Below are 27,073 nucleotides of genomic sequence, written 5' to 3'. Positions count from 1 at the left end.
GGGAGAATCCCTCAGAGAAAGCACTAGATATGGTATATCCAGAAGTTGAATATCCATCAGAAATTGCTGCTCCTACACCTCCAAGGAATCTGGCTGAGATCCTTCAGGCTCTTGAGAATGAAGATTCTGATATCCCTGCTCCAGAATATGCTGAAGATGCTTCTATGTCAGAAGCTGATGCTGAGACTCATCCTACTGATAAACTTCCTGTTCAGGAAAATCAAGATGATGTTCTCATGATTGATGCTGCTGTTGAGCATGCTACTCCTTTGAATGATAGCTGTGAAGCTTCTTCTGATGAACCTTCTGTTCTGGTGAACACCATGAAGGCTCTTCAAAAGAATCAAGCTGATCTTGCTTCTCGTTTGGATAAGCATGAAGATACTCACAATGATTTTCGCTCATTCATGAAGACGCAGTCTGAAAGCACCTCTGAGATTCAAAACCTTCTGGCCAAAATAGTTTCTAAGCTAGGCTAGTCGTAGTCTTTTGGTCTTAGATGTTTTCTTATTTATTGCATCTGTTTCTTGCATATGTTTCTTGCATCTACTTCTATCCTTTTGTATCTTCTGATATTTTATTGAATCAATGAAATATTATCTTCTTCTCTCATATTGTTTGTTTTTCATCTGAATATTTTGTATGCTTTTTGATGTTATGACAAAAAGGGGGAGAAACATGATAATTGATTTGGTTTATTATATCAATTGCTGGGATTAAGTCTCAACATTCCTAAAATTATTTGCAAGTTCTATGTCTTTGAGATTTTTTGCAGGATTGAAGATATTCTGAAAAAAGATCAACATGAGAAGCAAATACATGGGGAAAAGCAATTCTATAAAGAAACATGTTCTTGGAATTGAAGCAAGCTTAGTGCTGTGAAGCTTCAAGTTCAGAAGCAAGAAGAAAGAATGTTCTGATATTCTCGTGGCAGAATATGCTCTAACACATTCTTATCTCTCATATGTTCCGATACATATTCTTTTTAAGAACTTATCAAAGTTTGCTCTGATATTTTTTTAGCATTGCTCTGATACATGTTCTTTCTTAAAAGAATTTTCTGATTCATTCATGCTCTGACTATTTCTGTCTAGTTTGTTCTGAAACATTTCAGGATGTAAAGATGCTTTGATGATGCTCTAATACATTCAAGAATGTTCTGATACAATAAAGCATGCTATGATTTAAGAAGAAATTCAAAGCTTTGAAGCTGTCCTATGGAAGCAAGAAGCAGAAGCTCTGAATGTTCTGAAGTTCTAGGCAAATGTGAACGTCTTGACTGAAATGGAAAATACTCAGGGAAGTCTTTTATTTATAAATTCTTCTAGTATTTATTTCAGGGGGAGATTGTTAATCTCAGGGGGAGACATATTCACACACTATGTTTATATGCTTATGCTATAACTGTGTAATTGTCTTTGGTCATCCGATATTCTGATTACAAATTCATATCAATTATATATGTTTTTGTCATCATCAAAAAGGGGGAGATTGTTAGAACAAGAATTGTTCTGATCAATATTCTTAGTTTTGATGATAACATTATATATGAATTTTGTATAAGACAATGTGGTACTCTAATCCTATGCATTTTCCATTTCAGAAAATATATAAAGAGTATGCACAATTCAGCTCAAGAAGCACTGACTCAGAAGGTTCAAGTATGCAACATCAGAACATGCTCCCGCAAGACATCAGAAGATGGTCAAGCAGAATCAGAACATGGTCTATGAAGCATCAGAAGAACTTGAGTTCAGAAGCAGAAGCACTGAAGTTCTTATGGTATCACGCTAGAAGCACTTCAAAGTCAGAAGACAAGAAGATGCTCTGCACCAAGCTGAATGACTCTGATATTCAAACGTTGTATCTACAAACATCATATCAGAAGCAAGTACAAGATGACAGGCTACGCTAACTGACAAAAGGAACGTTAGAAGCTATTAAAGGCAAAGTCAGTTAAAGCAGGAAAAGCAAGGCTCGAGGTAGTTGACAAAAGAGTGAAACATTAAATGCAAAGCTGTACGGATCACGCAACGCATTAAATGCTCCCAACGGTCATCTTCTCATAACGCCTATAAATAGTGAAGTTCTGATCAGAAGCAAGGTTACCAATTTATGAACAACTCTTTCAATCTTGTTGAAACGCTGCTGAATCAAAAGCTATCAAACTTCATCTTCAACCTCACTTCATTTGTAATATCTTAGTGAGATTTAAGCTTAGAACTTAAGAGAAATATCACAATTGTGATTTAAGCATTGTAATACTCAGGTACATCTGAATCAGATTCTTCTCTTCTTCTTTGTGTTTTGCCTCTATGCTTTATGTGTTATCGTTAGTTGTTGCTGCGTGTTGGTTGTTGTGTTGAATATGTTGATGCGGTTTGTGATTTGCGAGGGATATGGGGTTGAGCAATTCGGCATGGTATGTGTGTTAAGGTGTGGGCAATTTGGAGGCTGGTCAGAAATTTGTAGTAAGGTGAGGTTGACTAGTAGGAGATGTTGTATGGTATGGAAGGAGGCCCTGGGTGTGTAAGGTTGAGGTTATTGAAAGGTTATTGTTGAATTATGTTGAAAGGTTGTTGTGTTTTGATGTTGGTATTATGCGTCTGTGTGTGTTGGCTTTAGGTTCAGATGTGTCTTTAATAGGGTTTTAGGGATGGACAATTCTATGGTGAAGTTGGCATATTAACTTTTTTTGGTGCAGTTACAATTCTAGCCAATGATAAGTGTCCTTCAAACCCTAAAATGCCACATAGGACCAACTTACTATGTAAAGTCAAACCTTAAAATGCCACATAGGATTAACTTATTATGTAAAGTTATATTTCTCAATTTGCAATTAAGTCTCTACATATTTGAAACTAAACCCATAACATTTCAATTGTTTTTTGACATATTTCAGAAATCAAAATTAATGAAGTTTTTTTCACGATAGCTTCAGCTTCTTTAATAAGTTTTTTTCATGATAATTTCAGCTTATTCAACAAATTCATATTCATTTTGATCATCTTCTTTCTCCAACCATCAACAACTTTTCACTGCCACCAGCGTACATTTACAAAGCATTTCACCGCCACCACCGTACGTTTGCAAAGCATTTCACTGCCACCAATGTAACTTTACACCATGCTTTTTCATTTTTTAGCGGTATACCAAACACACGCTTCATCTTCCTATTTAACAAGCGAACATTCAATATCATCAAATACAATCGCTCTGCTCACACAGTTCGTATTGATAGCCGAGCTAAGGTATTAAGGATTAATATTTGATTATTTCAATTTCTTATATGGTTGATGTTGTAATATTTAATTTGGGAATTAGGTTTTATGATTGATTCCATTTTGATGATTTCATTTTAAGTTGGGAATTATGGTTTTATGATTGGTGTTGACATATGTTGTGTTATATGTTGGCTGATTTCATATGGACAACAACGGGGAATCTGTTGGGGTTGATTTGAACAATCTTCACACTGATTCATCTGATGATGAATATAGGTGTGATGAATATAGTTGTGATGAATATAGTTATGAGGAATCGGTTGGAACGAAGTTGTTAAATAGCCAAGCAGTTGTATGTGATAGATTGGTGAGTTTAAATTCCATTACTTCAGATGAAATCCATGCTATGGAATTTGAAACTGTGGGATAAGCTTCTGAATTTTATTATAAGTATGGAAGATGTAAAGGTTTTGCCATTAGGAAAATCGATGTTAGGCGAGATGGGCCCGAAGGTGGTGAAATAGTAGTGATGAGGCAGTTTGTATGTAACAAAAATGGATTAAGAAACAAGAAGTACTTCGCTAGGTTAGATAGGAAAAGAGAACACCAATGTACAACCCGCACTAGTTGCAAAGCTAGGCTCCGTGTGCACTATATTAAGAAAAAATGGGAAATATGTTGTTTCATTTTATGAAGAGCCTCGTAACCATGAATTAACCCCAGCAAAGTTTATGCATTTACACCTCGGTTATCGTTAAATATCTGAGGCAGATAGAGCTCAAATTGACTGTCTTCAATCACATGGAATCCGAACGTGTCATATAATGGGGTACATGTTTGCTCAAAAGGGTGAATATAATGATATTGGTTTTACAAAGAAATATTTGTACAATTACCGATAAAAAATGCGTGATATTGTCATACCCCAATTTTGACCCTAAGATTATCCATTCTTGTGCATTCTAGTCATTGATTAAGATCACAATCTTGATGGTGTTCTTTTGATGTTGTGCTCACCTTATCTTTAGGAGGGACCATCAAGCACCTATGTTTTATCTTTTATATATCACTCTACCCAAAATTAAAAAAAAAAATATGTCTTTGTCTTCAATGTTTTTGTTGCAAGGTAGGTGTTGAAGCAAGTGCATATATACCACTCCTATATTAGGGTTTTAAAGGTAATCTTCAATTGATTAATAATTCATGGCATATAAATGAATTGAATTCAAGAGGGACTTCGTATCATCTATTGTCATGTTCTAAGCATCTCCCCACTTCATTTGGTTAAGCTCATCTCAAGATTGTGTGATTTGATTCATCAAGGAACTTTATAGGTTCATGTGTTTATTTCCATGCCTTCTTCAAAAAGTTTCATCAAGCTATGGACCTCACAATCAATTGTGCTTCAAGATAAGATCATTTCAAGGTCTTACATACTTCCTCATGTTTTATCACGCAAGAAAAGTTCAAAGGATTCCAAGTTAATTCAAGAAAATGGACCTAATTGGACAAGTTCTTTGTTCTATGGTTATAAGGGCATAACTTTCTCAATTTTCAACATTTTTAGTAATTCTTTTTGCAAAATAATTTCCTTGACATCATCAATAACTTATCTTCACAACTAAAGAAGAAGTTTTGTGAATAAAGTCCTTAAAAGTTAGAATACACTACAAGTCTCCTTTGAAAGTTAAGGAATTGTGTACCAACTTCAAAGGATCATAACTTGCTAAATTTTTATCATCTTGAGCCTATTATTTTTGAATAATAATCTTGAGTGAGTCTACTTTGATCCATCTTTGAAATTCAAGACCAAAATATAAGTGGAAGATCAAGTTTTAAGAAGACACGTTATAGGTCATGATGGTGTGCCTAGGGTTTCAAGGCATAACTTATGTGCAACACTGTCCCAAGGTCAAATGATTCAAAAATGACTTTCTCTTGTATAAAGTTTGTACTTAAGTTTATTTTTCCATTCTCTAGAACTTTCATGTTGGGACTTTTGGCAAATTCAAGCTCTAAGATGCACTTTTGGCATATGCACCAAGGTGTTTGATGAAATGGCCCCGGACAAATGACTTGTTTTTCCCCAACTTTCCAAGAGCATGTCTCTCTCCTTAATTACCCAGTTGATCCCATTATTTTTGCATCATGTTCTATTTAATGAGAATAATATTTAGCTCAAGAAAGATTGGAAAACACACGAGTCAATTAGTAAAGGCCTAAGGTTGAAGTGAGTTGACCAAGATTGTCAAAATTGCTAAACTTGGCCAAGTGTTTTGTGTATCTTTTTCCCCCACTTTGAGAAGCTATAACTTTTAATGCAAGACATAAAATGAAACCTTTCCAAGCACATTATAAAGCTTGATTCCTCAGCTTTCTAAAGAGCCAAATATTGTATCATAAAGGTTACTACATGGTTTTCCCCATGATGGTGAAGTTGGTACCTTGAGCCCTAAGTTTTCACTTGAAGTCACATTTGGTTTTGATTAGTGTGACTTCTAAATACAAAATTATCACGCGTTTGGTGTCTAAACATGATTAGCAAAGTTGCTTGAAGAGGTTAGCACATCAAAACACATGATTTGGTGGAGTTTTAACACTTTACAAGTCACACTTGCTTCGTGATGCAGGTGCACACGAATTCCATCCATACTTGATCGTTTCTCTCATCCAATGCTTACATCAGCTTCCCCTATAAATAAGCATCACTCCCCAATCGTTTTCCTCAAGCTTTGATAGCCAAACACCCTAGCTAAGACCCCATTTGAATTCTTAAGCGTGAATTTCGTTTTTGCTCTTCCACCCTTCAATCACTCAAAAACTCCATTCAATTAACTTTCTATTGTTTTTAGATAGAAAGTTCATAGAAAGTTCAAATATGCAAATAGTTGTTTTTAGATAAAACTATTCTATTGATTCATAATTGTTTTATTTTAGTTCTAATTAGACAGATGTAACATCCATTATAAGAAAATTCTTTTGAGATAAAAAATCCAAAAACACTTAAAGATACTTAAACATTTTCAAAACTAAAGGGGAATTACTCATGTATCTCTTGTTTAAGGGAACCACTTGAAGTATTCTCCTTACAAAAACACCCACAAATGCAAACTTATTTTCCTGTTGAAAACCTTTTCATAAAAGGACAGTTGTCCATAAAAAATACAGAACAAAAAAATTGTTGTAAATAATAATTATTTTTAAAATGATAATCCAATTTCAGAATCCACCGCAATTAAATAATTTTTTTTGGCAACCGGTGAAATACAAGAACGAAGACAATCTCTACTATCTAACCATTCTTAAACTAGAGTCAATGGAATTTGCAATAAATAAAACAACTTTGTCCTAAAAAAATAAAAAATAAATAAAGTAAAGAAAAAAGTTTGGTTTAATGAGCTGTCGCCCCTGATAAACGGAAAATACTTAGATGGACACAGCTATAACACCTGGATTTACACACAACCAATCACATTTTTTTATTAATTAAATAATAAAATTAAAATTATCTCTCTCCTCTAATTATCACAACCACCCTCCATGTTGGCAATTAAAAACGAAATTAAATTTTAAATAAATTTAAATTCTCTCTCTTCTTATTGGTTGTGCCTAAATATATGGATTTAGGTTCGTGTCCATGCAAGAATTGCTCCTCGTAAACAACTCAAAAACTCGGCATTTCCAATTCATCGCATAATAAAACGAGAAGGTGCCGCTACTTTCCTCTCTCAACTGCCGGGATATCCGCCGGATCTGCCCTGCAAAAGAAATTCCTCGCATCAGATCTATGTTCTTCTATTACTAACTTTTCTAGCCGTTATCATGGTCAGTGCAACAAAAGGTGTCTTCATTTTTTTGTTCGTTCCTTCCTTTCACTCACTCTTTTCCTTTCAATGTTACTCACTTTTTTCCCGGTATAAATCAGTACCCCTATGCTAAATACTCAATTTCAAACCTTGTTTCTTAAAATAAATCAATTATTTCTTGCAATTTTTTCGTCATTTACAATAATTTAGGGTTTTCACTTGATCTTTATTAACATCTAATTTGCAGTGATAGGTTTTGTTTGTTTGTTTGTTGTGCAGTGACATACATATGGCTCAATATATCATAAATATGAATGCTGCAATGCCTTCATGCGTTCATAATACATGTCTTGGATAGTACTCATATGTTTGTTCAACCCCATGTCGAGCTTATGATTCGGAGTCAAATCGCAAAATTTAGAGAAGAGAATACTTATGTCAAGCCTTCTTGATTCAATCTCAGGACAATGTGTTTCTTCTATCCCAATTTCCTCTTAGGAACATATGTTATATTACTTGGTTTACTTTATTGCCTGATATCTCTAATTTGCTTATGGATTGTTGAAATTAAAGCGTTTCGGCTATTTAATTTTAGACAAGTATGCAACTACCAACTTCATAACATATATGTTTAACATGAGTGGTTACGCTTTATTGACTAAGAAGTTGCGTTGCTTGTCAAGACTGTCTCGGGCATTTCATGGCAGAGAGGGCTTAAATAGTGGAAGGATATACTGTTGGTAGCATATCATGTTGTGTTTTGACTCTGTTTTCACCCATTTTTGCATGACTGCATTTCTGGGTTTATGGATTTTCGCTTTTGCATATCCTTGTTTTTGTGTTTATGGGGTTTTTGCTTTTCTGCATAAATTGAAAATCTGTGGTACCCTTTTACTTTGTGTTTTCTGTGGTATAGTTTGTATTGTGTAGAATTTTTGTTGAGTGGTTAGTTCTGTTTCTAGTGGTACAATACTTTAGGTTTTGAATTTTGAGTAATTAGTGATTACATTGTTAGATTGAACGTTTTCCTTTATCCGGATGTGAGTCATTTTATTTACTTAAGTATTCTTCAGAATGTGTTTGTAAAACTTCATAGAATGCTATCTTCGAATTCCTCTGAGGATGTATCTCCATATTACAGCTTAAAGAAAGATTATACAATTAAAAGCTATATACAGGTACATGCATATAGAAAAATATACATCAAGTATGATAATCAGATCAACAAATTCGTCATGGTAGAGAAGAAAGAAGTATGACACTTTACGTAGATGCATCTTCAAAAGAATTCGAAGATGCATTTCTAGACATTTTCTTTATGTGAAATAGGGGTGTCTCACTTGTAATGCCTTTGTTGGTGTGATTTTAAGTGCATCCGAGATGACACATCAGGGATATTTTCAAATTTTTAAAGATATTGGAGGCATAACTAAGGATGGAAAAAGCACTTCCTTTTAGATAATGAGATATAGCCTACACGAGGCATGAATGTGGCTGGAGATGAACCATAATAAAGATTAAACCTTATTATAATGGATGTTACTTGGAATCTACTAAATCTACTTGTTGATGGGGTGTCTTATAGTAATGGGGTGTTTTCATTTGGTTTATAATATGCCATATTAAGAAAGTGTTTGTATAAATGTTTATAAGAAGTATGTCTTTGTTAGTTTCGGACTGATAGTATTATAATATATAACATTTATTTGTATAAGAAGCTAATATTAATCCTAACAAATATGAACCAAATGAAGAAACTTAATTGAATTTTTTTTTTGTAATCGGTGAAATACAAGAACAAAGACAATCTCTACTATCTAACCATTCTTAAACTAGAGTCAATGGAATTTGCAATAAATAAAAGGGTTAATGAGTATTTTACCCCTGTCATATAGGCGTGGTTTGAAAAACACCCATGTAAATAAAAAAGTTTGAATTCGCCCCTTAACATATAGAAATTAATGGTTATAAGAGACATCAGTATTCCACTAGACCACTTGCTTCTATTGTTTAGTTTCTTGCATCAAATAAATATATATATATATATATATATATATATATATATATATATATATATATATATATATATATATATATATATATATATATATATATATATATATATATTCTCTAATATTTTAATTAATAATATGATTTGAAAAACACTATTATATATTTATTATATGTTAGTTAATGTTTTACTATGTTTAATATTTATTTCATATTTCATAAATTATTTATTATATATTTTTAATTTAAATTGCTTAAATAATATTTTCTTATATGAATATTGAAATATACAATTATAAGGAAAGGAATATTTAAAAATAATTTTTTTCATTAAATAAATATTATATTTATTATATTTGAAAAAAAAACTATTAAATAATTATGACGAATAAAATTATCATATGTTAGTTATATAATTATTTTGATAAATAATTATTATATGATAGCTACATAATTATTTTGAAAAATATTTATTATATCTTAGTTAATATTTTAATTGAAAATAAATATTAAAATTTAAATGAAAATGAAAGTGTAATATAAAATTTACGTTATTTTTTTTTTTTATTATGAGGAGGGCTAACGCCCGAAAGAAAAACAACTACACAAAGGTACCAGCAGGAATAACTATTCTAGTAGAATCAAGATCTAATAACTCAACAAGGAAATCCGAAGCTCTATCAAAAAAGATATAACGTTTGTTGTTGCATCCATGATTAGTCAAAGAATCAGCACACGCATTAGCATTCCTATAAATATGCGATATGATGACAGTATCAGCGGTTTCAGTTGTTGAAGAATCTGGCAAAGTATAACAACACAATCCACATTACCCACTACACGTTATTTAATATGCTGTAATTGAAAAAAATATTTATAAATATTATGAATTAGATATTTATTTAAACATTTATAAAATGACTAATAATGCATATGAATAAGAAGTCCATAAACCTTAATTTATAATAACTTTTCTTATCAGATAGTGTATATCTTATATAAATCCAAGGTTGTCATGATGACAACCCGCCACGTGTCATCATGATAACAACTTTTAGCAACCTTTGACACATGTCACTCTATTATCAATTCTAATTCAATTTTTAAAAAATTAATTTTACATTAATAATTATTAATAAAAAATCTAATTATAAGTACAAACTCTATATTAAGATAAATCTTAATAATTATTATAATATTTACAACAACAACAACAACAACAACAACAACAACAACAACAACAACAATAATAATAATAATAATAATAATAATAATAATAATAATAATAATAAACCACATTAAGAGGTCTTAGGTTCGAATTGAGTCATAACCACAAAATAGTGTTCATTTTTTGAAAAGTTTTGTCATATTTTAGAATTCTCTTAGTTTTTTTCCACTCATTCATTTTACCTTAAGATTTTTTATAGGTACAAATTTGAGATGATAATGATCTCTTTCACCTTAGTCTGAGGTCTTAGGTTCGCATTCAGTCATAACAACGAAACAATTTTCATTTTTTTTGAATGTTTTGTCATCTAATAAAATTCTCATCCATCTGAGGGATTAGTCATCCATCTGAGGGATTAGTCATTGTAGTGATCTCATTTTTTTCTATTATTTTCTTAGTTTTTTTTTCACTCATTCATTTAACATTATAATTTTTATAGTTACAAAATTTATAGATTAAAAAAATGAATGTTATATTCAAGAGCACTTGCATGAGATTATAAAGATCTCTTTCAACTTCATCGTAGATTTTTTATTCAAAATCAATCCTAACCACACATCAATGTTAAATTTTTTGAAAATATTTGATCATCTACTACAATATTGAATCAAGGGGTTAGTCCCTATAGTTAACTTATGTTTTTTTTTTAGGTACGTATTTTGAAGACAATTTTAAAAAAAATGAATCGTGAAAAATGGTGGATTAAAAGATGAATGTTATATTCAAGAGCACTTACATGATATGATAATGATCTCTTTCACCTTAGTCAGATGTCTTAGCCTCTTAGGTTCGAATTCAATCATAACCACGAAATAATTTTCATTTTTTTTGAATGTTTTGTCATTTAAAATAGAAATCTCATCGATTTGAGGGATTAGTCACTGTAATTATCCCATTTTTTTCTATTGTTTTCTCTTAGATTTTTTTCCACTCATTCATTTTACCTTATTATTTTTTATAGGTACAAATTTTTATAGATTTAAAAAAAAATGAATTATAAAAAAATGGATGTTATATTGAAGAATACTTGCATGTTATGATAAAGATCTCTTTCAACTTATTCGTAGATTTTTTATTCAAAATAAATCCTAACTACACATCAATGTTAAATTTTTTGAGAAAATTTAATCATCTACTACAATATCGGATCAAAGGATTAGTCCTTGAAGTTAACTAATGTTTTTATTAGTCCCTGAAGTTAACTAATTTTTTTTTTTATTATTATTTTTCAATAATTCATTTTACCATTTAGTTTTTTTTCAGTGATTACATTATTATTAAAAAATATAATTATTTATCACGGACTAATATGTACTATATATAATTAATCAATAATCATGTAATTTTTTTTTAACGTTTCACTAGCATAAGAATTAAACTTTTGAATGTTAGGTTGAGACTATTTTAAGGTCATATCTTCATCTTCATTTTCTCTTATATTTTGTTTTCATTTCATTAAAAAAATCACATTATATCATAATAAAACTACGGTAATATTCTTTTCATCTTACTCACACGCTTTTCCCTTTTTCAATCTATGTTTTACTTATTTTCTTACAATTGATATTTTTTTATATTAAAAATATGATTAACAAATTATTAAGAGCAAATTATACAAACTTACCCGTGCATCGCACGGGCAAACTACTAGTTTTCTTAAATGTTAAGGTTTATGGGCTTTTATATAATAGTTATTAGATAATTTTATTTAAATAATTGGTATTAAATAATTTTAATAGTTAATAAATAGTTTTACTTAAATAATTGTTATTAAATAATTGTTACTGGATAATTGTTATAAAAGTTCATATATCTTAACTTGTAAAAATTAAGATTATATTTAGTCCCCTCACACTAAGAGGGTATAGACTAGGATAAGCTGTGTGTTAAGGTTATATAAAATTTAATTTTAATGATTATTAGATAGTTGTACTTAAATAATTACTATTATTTATAATTATTAAATAATTCTTACTAAATAATTATTATAAAAGTTCATAAACTTTAACTTTTAAAGACAAGATAAACTGTGTCTTAATTGTTACTTAAGGTTACTAAATAATTATTAACAAGTTTTAAAAATTGTGATGTTTTAGTTAAGGTTACTAAATAATTGTTATTAAATTTTAAAAATTAATGTTATAGTTATAGACCTTGCGAAGATAATGACAAACAGAATTAAACACCTTAGTGATAAGTGCATATGCTAAAAAGTGTATACTCCCTCCGTTTTTTATTATAAGTTGTTTTAGACTTTTCACACAGTTTTCTAAAGCCAGTTATCACACCAGATCCCAATCTGGTACCTCTAAGCCTTTCTGATGAAGTGCATTTTCTGGAATGCACGGGGTCTCTCCAATTCCCCCACAAGATTGGTTCTAAAAAATTTTCTCCTTAACCACAAACCAGATTTTTGTTTTCTAGCTGAGCCCTGGATGGACCTTCAACTTTTTCCTCCCAATTTTCTCAGTTCTCTCAACCTTCATGTTTTTGCTACTAACCACAGACCCCTTAATCTCCCTAACCTTTGGTGTATATGTTCTAAAGACCTATCCCCTCAGATAATTCATTGTTCTGACCAATTTGTTGCTTTCAGTTTAGTCATTGACAATTCTTGTGTTTTTATCGCCTCTGTTTATGCTTCCACTAATGCTATCAACCGCAAACTCCTTTGGGCTGATCTTTCTTCCCTGCTGGTTAACCATCCTGCTCCTTGGTGCTTTTTAGGTGACTTCAACGCCATTCTTGGAGCTCATGAGCATCGTGGTAGGAACTCTCCCTCGAGATCCTCTATTTCTGATTTTCGAGACTGGTTTAATCTTCACTGTCTCTCTGATTTACCCACCAAAGGTCCTTTCTTCACTTGGTCGAATGGTAGAAATGGCATTCACTTAGTTGAGAGACGCCTGGATAGAGTGCTCTGCAATCAAGCTTGGATCACTAGATGCTTTTCTTCTCATGCTTTCACCCTGCCAAAAATCAGATCGGATCACTTCCCCATCTGTTTGGAAGCCTCTTTCTCCCATATTTGTTTCAAATCTAACTTCAGGTTTCTTAATATGTGGACCTCTCATGATACTTGCAAGGCTCTGGTGGCAGACTGTTGTCTTAACCTGTGTTTGGCTGCCCCATGTTTATTCTGTCCCACAAACTCAAGCTTCTCAAAGGCAAGCTCAAAATCTGGAATAAAGAGGTATTTGGAGACATTCACAAGCTGGTTCAAACCTCTTCTACTCTTTTAAATCACATACAGGAGCAAATTCACCTGACTGGCATGACTGATTCCTTAAAAGCTCAGGAGGTTAAAGCTCAAATTGATCTTGAAGACGCTTTAGTCAAGGAGGAGCTCTATTGGATGGAGAAGGCGAGAGTGAGATGACATAAACATGGTGATCGGAATACTGCTTATTTCCATAGGATTTCCAAAATCAAACGTTCCAAAAACATGATATCTAACTTGAGGAATGGGGACCTTTTGATTCTGGACCCCGAGGACATGGCTGCTCACGCAGTCAATTATTTCACTAACATCTTCGGTTTTGCAGGTACAGTCCAAGATAACGATATTGTAACACCCCAAATTCTAAACTAATTATTTTAGCGTGATGCTTAGCTGTATTGATGAATTTTGGTGTATTTTAGAATAATTAGAATAATGAGTGGAATTATTTTAATTAGTAAAATAAAACAATATCAGTGTTAGAGATATTAAGGGCAAAAGTGGTCAATTGTGAAGAGTAATTGAGGGCAATATGGGAAGACCATATTAGGGGTCTTAGGGGTAAAAAGAGAAAAGAGAAAAGAGGGAATCATTCTGCACGATTAAAGTTTTGAGAAGAGGCAGAAGGAGAGAGCTAGGGCACGAAGAACATGGAGGGATACGTATAGAGAACGCGAAGAGAAATAGAATCCAACCGTGAATCGAGGTAAGGGGGACTCTTCTAGTTAATTTCTATTATGAGATTGTAGGTAATAGAATAGATTGACATGTGATTCGATTCGATTGAGTATATTGGGATTGGGATTGTTGGATTTGGGGAGATTGATGATATTGCATGAAATTATGATTGGAAAATGTGTTTTAATGATGCTTGATGATGTGTGATAATGTCTACTATGTTTTATACCTTTATATGATGTTGGGAATGCATTTGGGGTGAAAGGAGTGCGAAATCGCAGGTCTGTCGCAGAATAGCGAATTGCTGAAATCGCAGGTCCGCTGAGCGGAGGTCCTAACATAGTTCGCTTCTGCCTGGTCCCGCTGGTGCTCCGCTGAGCGGACCCTGCTGGGCAGAACATTTTCCAAACTTAGAAATTGCGTATCTTTTGATCCGTGTATCCTTTCTTGGTGCCGTTTTGGGCGTTGTAAAGCTAATTAAATAATTTATATGATTAATGGGTGATTGAGCGGTGGCTCGACTTCTTTTTAAAATTGATTTAATTGCTTGTGAAACGAAATATTGTGCATATGTGGAATTGTGTGAATATGACATTATTTCGGTGCGATGATGGACGAATTGTAATTATTATTACTGGGATGATTGTTTTAATAATTTAATGATTGTGCATGATTTGGTTAATATAACAATGTGGTGAGGTTGTAATGATATAACGGTGATTTTGACGTTATATGTGGTGTGAATTATATTGATATAATTGTATATGGTGTTGAAACCGAATATATCATTCAATGTTGTTTTGGTGAGTTATTGGTGATGACGTTGTTCATTTTGATCATATGGTGATTGTTTTGATCGTATGATGATGATTGATTTGTTTTGAATGATGCATGATACATGTACATACTTGTTGGTGATAACTATGTGAGTTATGGTGAGACGATGCGGTGCATCGGATCGGTGATGTTTTAAGTATGTTATATGTGTGCATTCATTCATGTGCATTTGATGATGGATCCCGGTGATGTTTGGATCGTTGGTGGACATATTTCCCATTGTGTGGAAATTGTGTCGGTGGGCCGTATCTCGATGAGGCATACATCGGTTAGGTGGGTTGATTCCACGGATTATTGGTACCACATGCATAGTGTCAGTCGGCCATATGCATCTTTGTCATAACATGATTAAGTTGATTTTTGTGTTATGTTTGGTGTTGTATTTGTTGTGATAGATGAATGATAATTGAATATCTGAATATATGTCAAATTGGATGAATGATATGTTATGATATTTTATTGCTTATGATTGCATAACATTGATTAATTGAGAATGAGACTCACCCTTACTTGTTGACATTTTTCAGATTTGAGAAGTAGCGGCATTAGTGCTCGGTGAGGATGACTCATAGAGTTTAGCCGTTTATGTTGGGTCGTGTCGGTCATGCTCTGATATGTATCACTGGGGAACGATAGTTATAGAGTTTTATGAGATTACTCTATTTTATTCGGTGTTGAATTATAATTCTACTGGTTGTATTAATGATGTTCTGTATTCCGCTGTGAAACATGATTATGTTTTTTTTTGGTAGATCGTTTCCTAATGAAGCATGACTTCGACCATAATTGGTTTATTTGTTTTTAAATAATTGTGGCACCCTTGTAATTATATTTTTACTCTGATTATTTATTAAAATTGCCGCGGGGTTTAGAAGGGTGTTACAATAGTGGTATCAGAGCAGGTCGGTCCGTCCGGCCAATTGTCGAGTCAGTTGAGTTGCACGACAGTTGAATACTGTCGGCGTATTATCCCTTGGTACGCGACATGTGAGTGAATCACTGTCGATACTTGTTTGTTTGTTGCGGGAGTTGGTTTGAAACAAGTGGGGGAGAAGCTTCGCTTCTCGGTTATGTTTCAGTTGTAAGATGATTGATTCAGTAGGCTGTTGTTGGCAACAGTGCAAGCGTTGTTGGAGTTGTTGTTTTTTTGAATCGAAGGTGACTTGAAATTAGGAAGTTACAATGTATCAGCTCTGCTGATGGGCTGCGAAGTTGTCAATTGAGTAGCCTTGCGTCTCGGAAGAGGTTCAGCTGCAGGTTTGCAAAGAGGATTGATGTCGTAATGTTTCAGAAATCGCACTTCGGCGATGGAATGTGTTGCTCAAGTTATAAGAATTATTGGAAGTGAAGAGATATGATAAGGGGTTGTTTGGAATGTGATCGAGTTGAAGAGAATGAGTTTTGGAGTGAGATTTTCGTAAGCAAAACGCAGGAAAATTGCTGAATAGCTGCAGAGTTTCGAAAATTCATAACTGGAGTTCTGGACATCCGATTTGAGTTCCGTTTGAAGCGTCGGAAAGCTAATGAGATGAAATTTGTTATAAAAATGGTTGCAGCAGCTGTAACATATTTAATTGTGACAGGATATTGTTGGAAAGAGGTGAAGTTGCGGTTACACTTGTTCTTAGAACTAGACTTGTTTGTTGGTACTGCATGGGATGTTAGTGTCAAAGTTGAACGAATGGAAGAAATAATCGAAAGGTTTGTCTCTTGGACGTGTTGTTAGTATGTAGAAGTTGGTTCAAGGTGATCTTAATGGTAAGAGTGCAAACGTTATTGAAGCAATGTTGTTGCGAACCGGTGAGAGTATGGACTCATGAATTTGTATCAGTCGAGTTTGAGATGTGCGTAGATTATGGACGGTGAATTGATTGAGAATGAGGAATTATTCCAATGTAAATGATAGTGGATGGATTAATTATATAGATGGTATGTCTTGAGTATAGTTGGATTATAGTCGGGTGATTTTCGTAGTTGGATGAAAAGAAAGGATGTTGGTAGATCTTGGGAGCAAACGAGAGAGATGGGACTTATGTTCATCAATCTCAAATTCTGATTTTTGCAATTATGGAGCAGCTGTCAGTAAAAGGGGCATAACTTTTTACTTGTGATTCAGATTGAAGCGATTCTGGACTTTTTGGAAAGCTTACAAAATTTCCTACAGTTTGCATATAAAATTGGTTATTAGGAAGTTTGTAAAGAGGGAGAAAAGTGCGTTTTAACATTTGGGTATGATGCTTACTTTTTCGAAAATTCTGCATATGAGAATTATGAACCAGTCCCATTGAAAGGATGATAACTTTTGCTCGTAACTCGTATTTGAGCAATTCTTGATGTTCTGGAATCTACACGAATTTCCCTTCATTTTGGAATATAATTTTGTACTTAGGAGGTCTATATTGGAAGAGAAAATTGTGTTTGAAGTTGGGTGATTCTTGCTGAAAATTGAAAAGGTGAAGAAGAATGTAAAATATTGATAAGTAATGAAACATTGGTATTTGTAAGAATGCGACGGTATAGAGAAATGCATAGAGATGTAATTTACGTAGAATGAGAATGATTATAGTAGCAATGTTATGAGATGGTAATGTTGAGAGGAGAAGGAACTCAAGAGAGATCGCGATAATAATGTTGAGTTATGAATTGAATGAGGCCAAGTGTGAAACTAGGTGGATTATAAAGGTTCTGAGAATAAAAGAAAGACGATTGGTTGGTTAGCGTGGTTGAAATTCTTAACTTGGATGAAAGTTGCAATTGGAGCGAACCGAATCGGTTGGTACTTGATGTAGTAATGATTCCCGATGTTAGAAGGATGTTTAATTGATAATTGTTTGGTGCTAAGAGCGTGTATAAGAATGTGTATTGGATTTTGAATGTTTTTGTATCATTGGTGAGGTTGGAATTGAGGAAACTAAGAAGACTTTGGTAGGCCTTAGAGAATTGGCAGAACATTATGCATATGGACTTTGGGCACAAGTTGAAGTATGCTATTGTCGTTGGGTAATGATTATTTATGCCACTGTTATGGTTATCGGCTGTCTATTGGCAAATTGAGGAACTGATCACCCTGAATCTATTGTTGATAGTAGACGGAATCATAATTGATGGATAGATGTGTCATGACAACTAGTATAGTATGTACGTTGAATTGGTTGAAGTCAAGCCGAGCGCTTGAGTATTATTTGATTTGTCAATGGTCGTTTTTAAATAATTATGTGCGTTGTTATACGATGTGTTAGGGGGAGCCTTACGGAGTGAATCCTAGATTGTGGAATCTATTGTGAATTGTGGCCTTTTGGCAAATAAATGCATTGTCTAAATTAAAGGTGCATGCATGTTAATTGTGAATGAGTTCGTTGCAGTTTGGAGTAACTGGTGGGAATGTATGTGGATTATATGTGATAGTATGAGATGAATGCATGAATATATATTGTGAATATGTATGCATTTCAAGAGTGTCTTGAGTTATTTTTGCACGTGAAGCATCATGATGTACATTCTTGTGTTGTGTGATTCTAATGAGAATTCATCGTAACATCGTATGCCCATGTGAGGTGTGAGCAATCGGATTGTGTGCCTATGTGAGGTGTGAGCAATCCATAAACATTGTGTGCCCGTGTGGGGTGTGAGCAATGGGTGAACATCGTATGCTCGACGGTGAGTTACATTAAGTAACAAATGATGATTCCAAGAAGTTCCTGAATGAACTTGAGATGATTGAGTCGGTATCGCCTTGCATGTGCATAGAGTCGTGAGTCTATCTCTATGATTTGCATTTATCATCTCTGTATTTGTGCATTGATGAATGAACACGAGTATGTATGTTTATGTCGAATGTTCCGAGGTGTTGTCTTATGGATCTAAGTTTGAAGTATTCGGTAACTTCGAGAGCGTAGAATACCTGTTGGAACAGAACTTTCAAAGAGTTAAGTCAAAAATCTTTATTATGACGGTTTTGGTGATTGAAAGTTGGAGTAAACTTGGCGGAGTGGATACTTTACAAGTAATCAGAGTACGCAGCGAATGCATGGTGTAGTGCAGTTGTTCATACGTGAGTAAAAGTGATGTTGGTAGGTTGGTTGCGTTGATGTCGTGTTTAAGTTGTGTGTTCTTATGTTGTTGTGTTCTATATCTTAAACCGGAGAATTCCTAAGTTGGTTACTCTTTGTGTTGTGATGTTAAGTTATGAAATGTGTTACTTGAGTGACATGTGTGTTGTTTTCGCCATTGATGTTATGAATTGTTGTATCATACATGGGTTGCCTTTCGGAGATGATAGTTGATTAGTCGGATGGAATAAGTAGTTGGAGTAGTTGAATCAGATAAATTTTCGAGGACGAAAATATTCTAAGTGGGGGAGAGTTGTAACACCCCAAATTCTAAACTAATTATTTTAGCGTGATGCTTAGCTGTATTGATGAATTTTGGTGTATTTTAGAATAATTAGAATAATGAGTGGAGTTATTTTAATTAGTAAAATAAAACAATATCAGTGTTAGAGATATTAAGGGCAATAGTGGTCAATTGTGAAGAGTAATTGAGGGCAATATGGGAAAACCATATTAGGGGTCTTAGGGGTAAAAAGAGAAAAGAGAAAAGAGGGAATTATTATGCACGATTAAAGTTTTGAGAAGAGGCAGAAGGAGAGAGCTAGGGCACGAAGAACATGGAGGGATACGTATAGAGAACGCGAAGAGAAATAGAATCCAACCGTGAATCGAGGTAAGGGGGGACTCTTCTAGTTAATTTCTATTATGCGATTGTAGGTAATAGAATAGATTGATATGTGATTCGATTCGATTGAGTATATTGGGATTGGGATTGTTGGATTTGGGGAGATTGATGATATTGCATGAAATTATGATTGGAAAATGTGTTTTAATGATGCTTGATGATGTGTGATAATGTCTACTATGTTTTATACCTTTATATGATGTTGGGAATGCATTTGGGGTGAAAGGAGTGCGAAATCGCAGGTCTGTCGCAGAATAGTGAATTGCTGAAATCGCAGGTCCGCTGAGCGGAGGGGGTCCGCTGACCGGAGGTCCTAACATAGTTCGCTTCTGCCTGGTCCCGCTGGTGCTCCGCTGAGCGGACCCTGCTGGGCAGAACATTTTCCAAACTTAGAAATTGCGTATCTTTTGATCCGTGTATCCTTTCTTGGTGCCGTTTTGGGCGTTGTAAAGCTAATTAAATACTTTATATGATTAATGGGTGATTGAGCAGTGGCTCGACTTCTTTTTAAAATTGATTTAATTGCTTGTGAAACGAAATATTGTGCATATGTGGAATTGTGTGAATATGACATTATTTCGGTGCGATGATGGACGAATTGTAATTATTATTACTGGGATGATTGTTTTAATAATTTAATGATTGTGCATGATTTGGTTAATGTAACAATGTGGTGAGGTTGTAATGATATAACGGTGATTTTGACGTTATATGTGGTGTGAATTATATTGATATAATTGTATATGGTGTTGAAACCGAATATATCATTCGATGTTGTTTTGGTGAGTTATTGGTGATGACGTGGTTCATTTTGATCATGTGGTGATTGTTTTGATCGTATGATGATGATTGATTTGTTTTGAATGATGCATGATACATGTACATACTTGTTGGTGATAACTATGTGAGTTATGGTGAGACGATGCGGTGCATCGGATCGGTGATGTTTTAAGTATGTTATATGTGTGCATTCATTAATGTGCATTTGATGATGGATCCCGGTGATGTTTGGATCGTTGGTGGACATATTTCCCATTGTGTGGAAATTGTGTCGGTGGGCCGTATCTCGATGAGGCGTAGATCGGTTAGGTGGATTGATTCCACGGATTATTGGTACCACATGCATAGTGTCAGTCGGCCATATGCATCTTTGTCATAACATGATTAAGTTGATTTTTGTGTTATGTTTGGTGTTGTATTTGTTGTGATAGATGAATGATAATTGAATATCTGAATATATGTCAAATTGGATGAATGATATGTTATGATATTTTATTGCTTATGATTGCATAACATTGATTAATCGAGAATGAGACTCACCCTTACTTGTTGACATTTTTCAGATTTGAGAAGTAGCGGCATTAGTGCTCGGTGAGGATGACTCATAGAGTTTATCCGTTTATGTTGGGTCGTGTCGGTCATGCTCTGATATGTAACACTGGGGAACGATAGTTATAGAGTTTTATGAGATTACTCTATTTTATTCGGTGTTGAATTATAATTCTACTGGTTGTATTAATGATGTTCTGTATTCCGCTGTGAAACATGATTATGTTTTTTTTTTTGGTAGATCGTTTCCTAATGAAGCATGACTTCGACCATAATTGGTTTATTTGTCTTTAAATAATTGTGGCACCCTTGTAATTATATTTTTACTCTGATTATTTATTAAAATTGCCGCGGGGTTTAGAAGGGTGTTACAGATATCACAGACATTATTCCTTCGCTTGTCTCGGAGACTATGAATGCTACTCTCATGGCTATTCCTTCGGTGGACAAAATCAAAGCAGCGGTGTTTGGTCTTCGCAAAGAAAGTGCTCCTGGCCCTGACGGATTTGGTGGTGTGTTTTTTCATACATACTGGAATATTATTAGTAATGATGCGTGTAATGCTGTTTGGCAGTTTTTCAAAGAAGGTTGGATTCCTCAAAACTACATTGCTAATCTGATTATCTTGATTCCCAAATCTAAAGATGCTGATTCTATGGAGAATTTTAGACCAATTGCCCTCGCCAACTTTAAGTTCAAGATAATCTCCAAGATCATTGCGGACAGGCTCTCTTGCATCATGCCTTTTTTGGTGTCATCGAATCAAAAGGGCTTTATAAAAGGGAGAAACATCAAAGACTATCTCTGTCTGGCTTCTGAAATCGCTAACCTCTTGGATAAAAAATCTGTTGGTGGTAATGTTGTTCTTAAAGTAGATATCACAAAAGCTTTTGATACCATCAATTGGAGCTTCCTTCTCAAAGTTCTTAAGAGGTATGGTTTTAACAATACATTCTGTCATTGGATTTCCACGATTTTGGATTCTGCCCACATGTCGGTGGTTTTCAATGGTTCCACTCATGGTTACTTTCCCTGCAAGAGGGGAGTCCGTCAGGGTGATCCTCTCTCCCCTCTTCTTTTTTGTTTGGCGGAAGACGTTTTAAGTCGTCATATTTCTTCTTTGGTTTCTACGGGGAAGCTTCTGCCTATGAAAGCTACCAAGACCTTGTGCATTCCTTCCCATATTCTTTACGCGGATGACATCCTTATTTGCTGCAAAGGAAAGAACTCCAACATCACTGCCCTCCAACATTTATTTCATAATTACTCGGTAGCCTCGGGTCAGAATGTTAACACCGCCAAATATTTTATTTATTGTGGAGCTATGGACAACAACAGAGCCACACACCTCTCTAGTCTCACTGGTTTCAGAAGAGGTTCCTTGCCTTTTCGTTATCTCGGTGTCCCTATCTTTAAAGGGAGAGTCAAACGTGCCCATTTTCAAGAGCTAGCTGACAGTATGATATCCAAGATGGCTGCCTGGAAGGGATCCCTTCTCTCTTATGCAGGTAGAATTACTTTGGTTGGTTCGGTTATTCACAGCATGATTTATCATTCGATCTCCATATATTCATGGCCTGTTTCTCTCCTTAAAGACATTGAACAAGCTTACCGAAACTTTATTTGGAGTGGCTCTATCAATTCTAAAAAGCTGGTTACAGTGGCTTGGAACAAAGTTTGTCAACCTAAATCTCACGGCGGTCTTGGCTTACGCTCTTTGATTACCCTCAATAATGCTTCCAATTTGAAACTCGTCTGGGATCTTATCAATAGTGAGGAAAACTGGGCTTGTTTGCTTAGAGCTAGAGTGCTCAGGAATTTCGGTTATATTCGTCATCATATTTTCTCTACTGTCTGGAGCAGTATTAAGCCTGAAATTCAATGCCTTTATTCTAACACCGCTTGGTCGATTGGAAACGGATCCCGCATAAAATTTTGGACTGATGCTTGGTGCGGGCCACCCCTTATAGAGAAGACTCATCTCCGTGTTCTTGCCTTGAATGGAATTGATCCTCACATACGTATTTGCGATCTTCTGAACAATGGGAGCTGGAACATTCCAATTCTCTGGTACAATTTATTTCCATTCATTCCTCAGCATATTTCCCATGTTTTCCCTCATGTTTCTCTTCCAGATTTTCTGGTTTGGCCCTCCTTTTGCGATGGTACGCTCTCATTGAAAGATGCTTACAAATTTAAAGCGTCACCTTTGATTAAGCTTCCCTGGACTGCTGCTGTTTGGCATAATGATATTTCTCCCTCGAAATCCTTTCTTGTCTGGCGCCTCATTCACGGCAAGATTCCTACGGATGACGCCTTTCAATCTCGCGGCTTCAGCCTCTGCTCGCGGTGCAGCCTCTGTAATCTTTAGAGCGAATCATCTTCTCATATCTTCTTTCACTGCCGCTTTTCGGTTAAAATTTGGAAGTGGCTCTGTTGTCTGATTAACAGTCCTATCAACATTCATTCCATGGATTCTGTTTGGTCCCTTTGCCGCAGTAGTACCTCTCCGCAAGGTATGCTTGTTATTTCGGCTGCTATTGTTTCTGTTTTATCTTACATTTGGATGGCCCGTAATGGAGCTAGACATCAGAATATCACTCCTTCTTTTCATTCGGCAATCTCGGGTATTCTGGCTCAAATTAGATTGGCAGGGAGTTGTTCAGTCTTGCGTGCCTCTTCATCTATGTCTGACTTCTGCTTGCTTAAATCTTTCAAGATTTCCGCGAATCTCCCTCGGGTTATTGAGGTTCTCTGGCATCCTCCGATTCAGTCTTGGATTAAGTGTAATTGTGATGGCTCTCTTGCCAACTCTGCTAGTGGCTGTGGTGGTATCTTTCGCGATTCCCTTGGTAATTTTGTTCTTGCCTTTGCTGAGCCGGTAGCGGAGCTGAATTCCTTACATGCGGAATTCTCTGCTGTTTTCAGAGCCATTGAAATAGCTAGAGACAGAGCATGGTTGAAGCTTTGGATTGAATGGGACTCCTTAATTGTCGTCCAAGCTTTTTCAAAGGAGGTCTTAATCCCTTGGCAATTTCGGGATAGGTGGTTTAGATGTAAAAATATAATTGCTAATATGTCTTTTTTTATTACTCATATCTACAGGGAAGGAAACTCTTGTGCGGATTTTTTTGCTAATTTAGGCCGCAATTCTCTTTCGCTAACTCTTTTTGATGCCATCCCCATAGGCATTAGATGTGATTTTGTAAAGAATAGATTGGGGATGAGTTTTTTCAGATTTGTTAACTCTTGAGAGGGTTTGGTTTGGCCCCCCTCTCCTTTTTGTGTAACACCTTTTCATTTATTCAAATAGCCTTTATTAAAAAAAAAGAAAAATAATTATTGTTGTATGAAAATAAGAAATTATGAAGGTTTTTACAAAATTATCCTTCATTAATGACATATGGAAGATAAATTTATATAATTGAAAGGAGAGAGAATAATAAATATTTAAGGATATAATAGGAAAAGTAGCATTAATTATTCATTGGAATTGTAAAGCGACTTATATTTAAATACAATTTTTTTTCCAAAACGACTTATAATAAAAAACGGAGGGAGTATATGATATGTCCCGGGTTCAACACCCATCAATAAATCAATGTAGAATTAAATTAATAAACAAATAAAAATAAGTCCAACTTGTCCATCCATGATATTAAATATAATAATTCAAACCTTTTTTTTTCAAATCTTGCCAATTAGGGTCAAGCATAGCAATGCCATAAGAGTTAGGTTCTGTGACAGAAGAAATCTTTAAATTAAAAAGATGGTGAGCGGCAGATAAATTTTTATAGTCCAGAAAATTACAAATAGGATAAGGAGTGTTACCTGTGGCAGTTGAGGAAGATGAATTAGACAAACCTGTTATAAGAGAGCAGTGGTAATCTCTGAGATAGGTTGGAGGTCTGGGGATTCTGGATGCATAAAAAAAGGGTCGAGCATGTCCGTTTGGTAGTTTCTGGTGTTGTTTTCATGTTTGGGTTTTGGGTTGCTGCGATCCGTGTTCTTTGGGGTGGGAGTTTCGTCATCTGACTCCATGAAAGAAGAAGAAGCAGAAGAAATAGACGCGAAAAAAAAACCAGAAAGAGAACGAAGGGAGCAAGGGAGTTGATAGAACCAGAACGAATCCACGTGATGGATAGGCAAAGAGAAGAAACGGATAATAACCAAGAAAACGTGATGAGATCACGAGAAAGAGAAAAGAAGGATCAGAGTAATCTACTCTTCTGATACCATGTTGACAATTGTCAGCAGATGCATATTGAAGATAAAGTTTGAATAGAAAAACTTGAATATATTTCCATTGAAGCAATTGGCAGTTCTTAGCATTACATTTATAATAAAATTGTAAGGATTGGGCCAAGAGAACAATTGATAACTTGTACCAATCCAGGTGCTAAGTAGGCCAAAGACAATAAAGGTTAAATGGGCCTAAAATAGAGCTAAGTCTATGATTTAACATAAACTAGTGGGATACCCGTGCTTTTGCACAGGTACTGGTATGGTACACACATTTGTTTTTAAAACATAATAAAAATAATATTTTTTTAAATAGATAATAAATTAGTGCCTATAATTCTTTCAATATATAGAAATATTTGAATAAATAAATTATAAAGTATTAAAATATTACTGAAAAAAATAAAAATTGGATTGCAAGATAATTGTATAAGATTTTAAAAACTATTACTATTAAGAAAAAATATTAAACATATACTTCGTAAAGAACAATTGTGAAAAATAGAAAACAAAATATTTTTTTAGGGTTGATAAAGTTGTAATAATAAAATAATTTATAAATTTTAATAAATATTAAAAATTCGAATTAGAAGAAAATCAGTAGAAAAACAATTTTACATAAAAGTTCAAAAAGAGAATGATCTAAAAGAATTAAGTTTAATGTTGTATTATTAAATTTTAGACTATGGTTTAAAATATACAAAAATAAAAAGTCAGCAGTACGACTGACATAAATTTTACATTTATTTTCTTTAATTGTACAAAAAATGTAAAAACTCATATGTTTGCACAAATTTTGGTATGATTACCCGTGCATTCACACGACACTGATGTGCTACCCGTGTGTTTGCACGAGTACCAGTGTCGTACACACGTTGTGTTATTAAAATATATAAAAAAATGTAAGAGTGAAGTCCCATTTTAGTCCCTCACAAAAACTGTAGAGGTCAGATTAGTCCCTGAGAAAAAAATGTCTCTATTAAATCCCTTACGAAATTTGTACGAGCCATGTCAGTCCCTCAACTAACATTTTTTTAAAATCGATTTTTTTCTTACTTTTGAACCGTGACTGGAATGCCAATAAAGACTAATTTTAGTCCCTCACAAAAAAGGAAGAGTCCAAATTAGTCCCTCAGAAAAAAAAAGGTCTATATTTAATCCCTTACAAAATTTAATCAAGCCATGTTAGTGTCTCTTTTATTATTTTTTTCAAATCGATATTTATTTTTTTAAATTGTGACTGGACTCCTATTTTACGACTGTTGAATTGAAATTATTTATGAAGGGATTGTAGATAAATCATCGCGATACCACGATGTTCTTTTCTTTGTTTGGTTTATTATCAGACTTATGGGTGGTTGACTATGGTTTTTGTTGTTATGTATTCTTGTGTATTAGGTGTCGTTATTGTTTTAGTTGTTAATGAACTTTTAGGAAGGTTTAGTTTTGTTACTAAGGTGATTTAGGATAATTTCTTACTTTTGTAAATAAGTAAATAATACTTGTGGCGAAAATAATACACATGGTATGTTGGAAGAAAATTGGTTTATACCATATCACTTAGGTTTTGATGATAACAAAGTATTTAACGAATAATTAGGTACACTAATATATGTTCAAGTGTGTAGGATCATTAGTCAAAGAATTTACCAGACTCTGACTCTGATAGGAACATATGAAGAGAAGCTTGAGACTCAGATTATGAAAGATCAGAATATGATGACTCAAATTCTGAATGATAAGATTTTAATGTCTCACATCTAGG

The 27,073-nt window shown here is 34.1% G+C and overlaps 1 pseudogene; it reads left to right on the top strand.

Moving 5' to 3' along the window:
• The first annotated feature begins 6,857 nt into the window (after nt 1-6,857).
• On the top strand, nt 6,858-8,709 carry LOC131628332 (general transcription and DNA repair factor IIH subunit TFB5-like; annotated as a pseudogene).
• Nucleotides 8,710-27,073: the final 18,364 nt, after the last annotated feature.

This window comes from Vicia villosa, unplaced genomic scaffold (genome assembly GCF_029867415.1).
Source record: "Vicia villosa cultivar HV-30 ecotype Madison, WI unplaced genomic scaffold, Vvil1.0 ctg.000444F_1_1, whole genome shotgun sequence".
NCBI lineage: Eukaryota > Viridiplantae > Streptophyta > Magnoliopsida > Fabales > Fabaceae > Vicia > Vicia villosa.
Note: the sequence above shows the minus strand (reverse complement) of the source record. Positions and strands in the feature narration are given on the sequence as shown.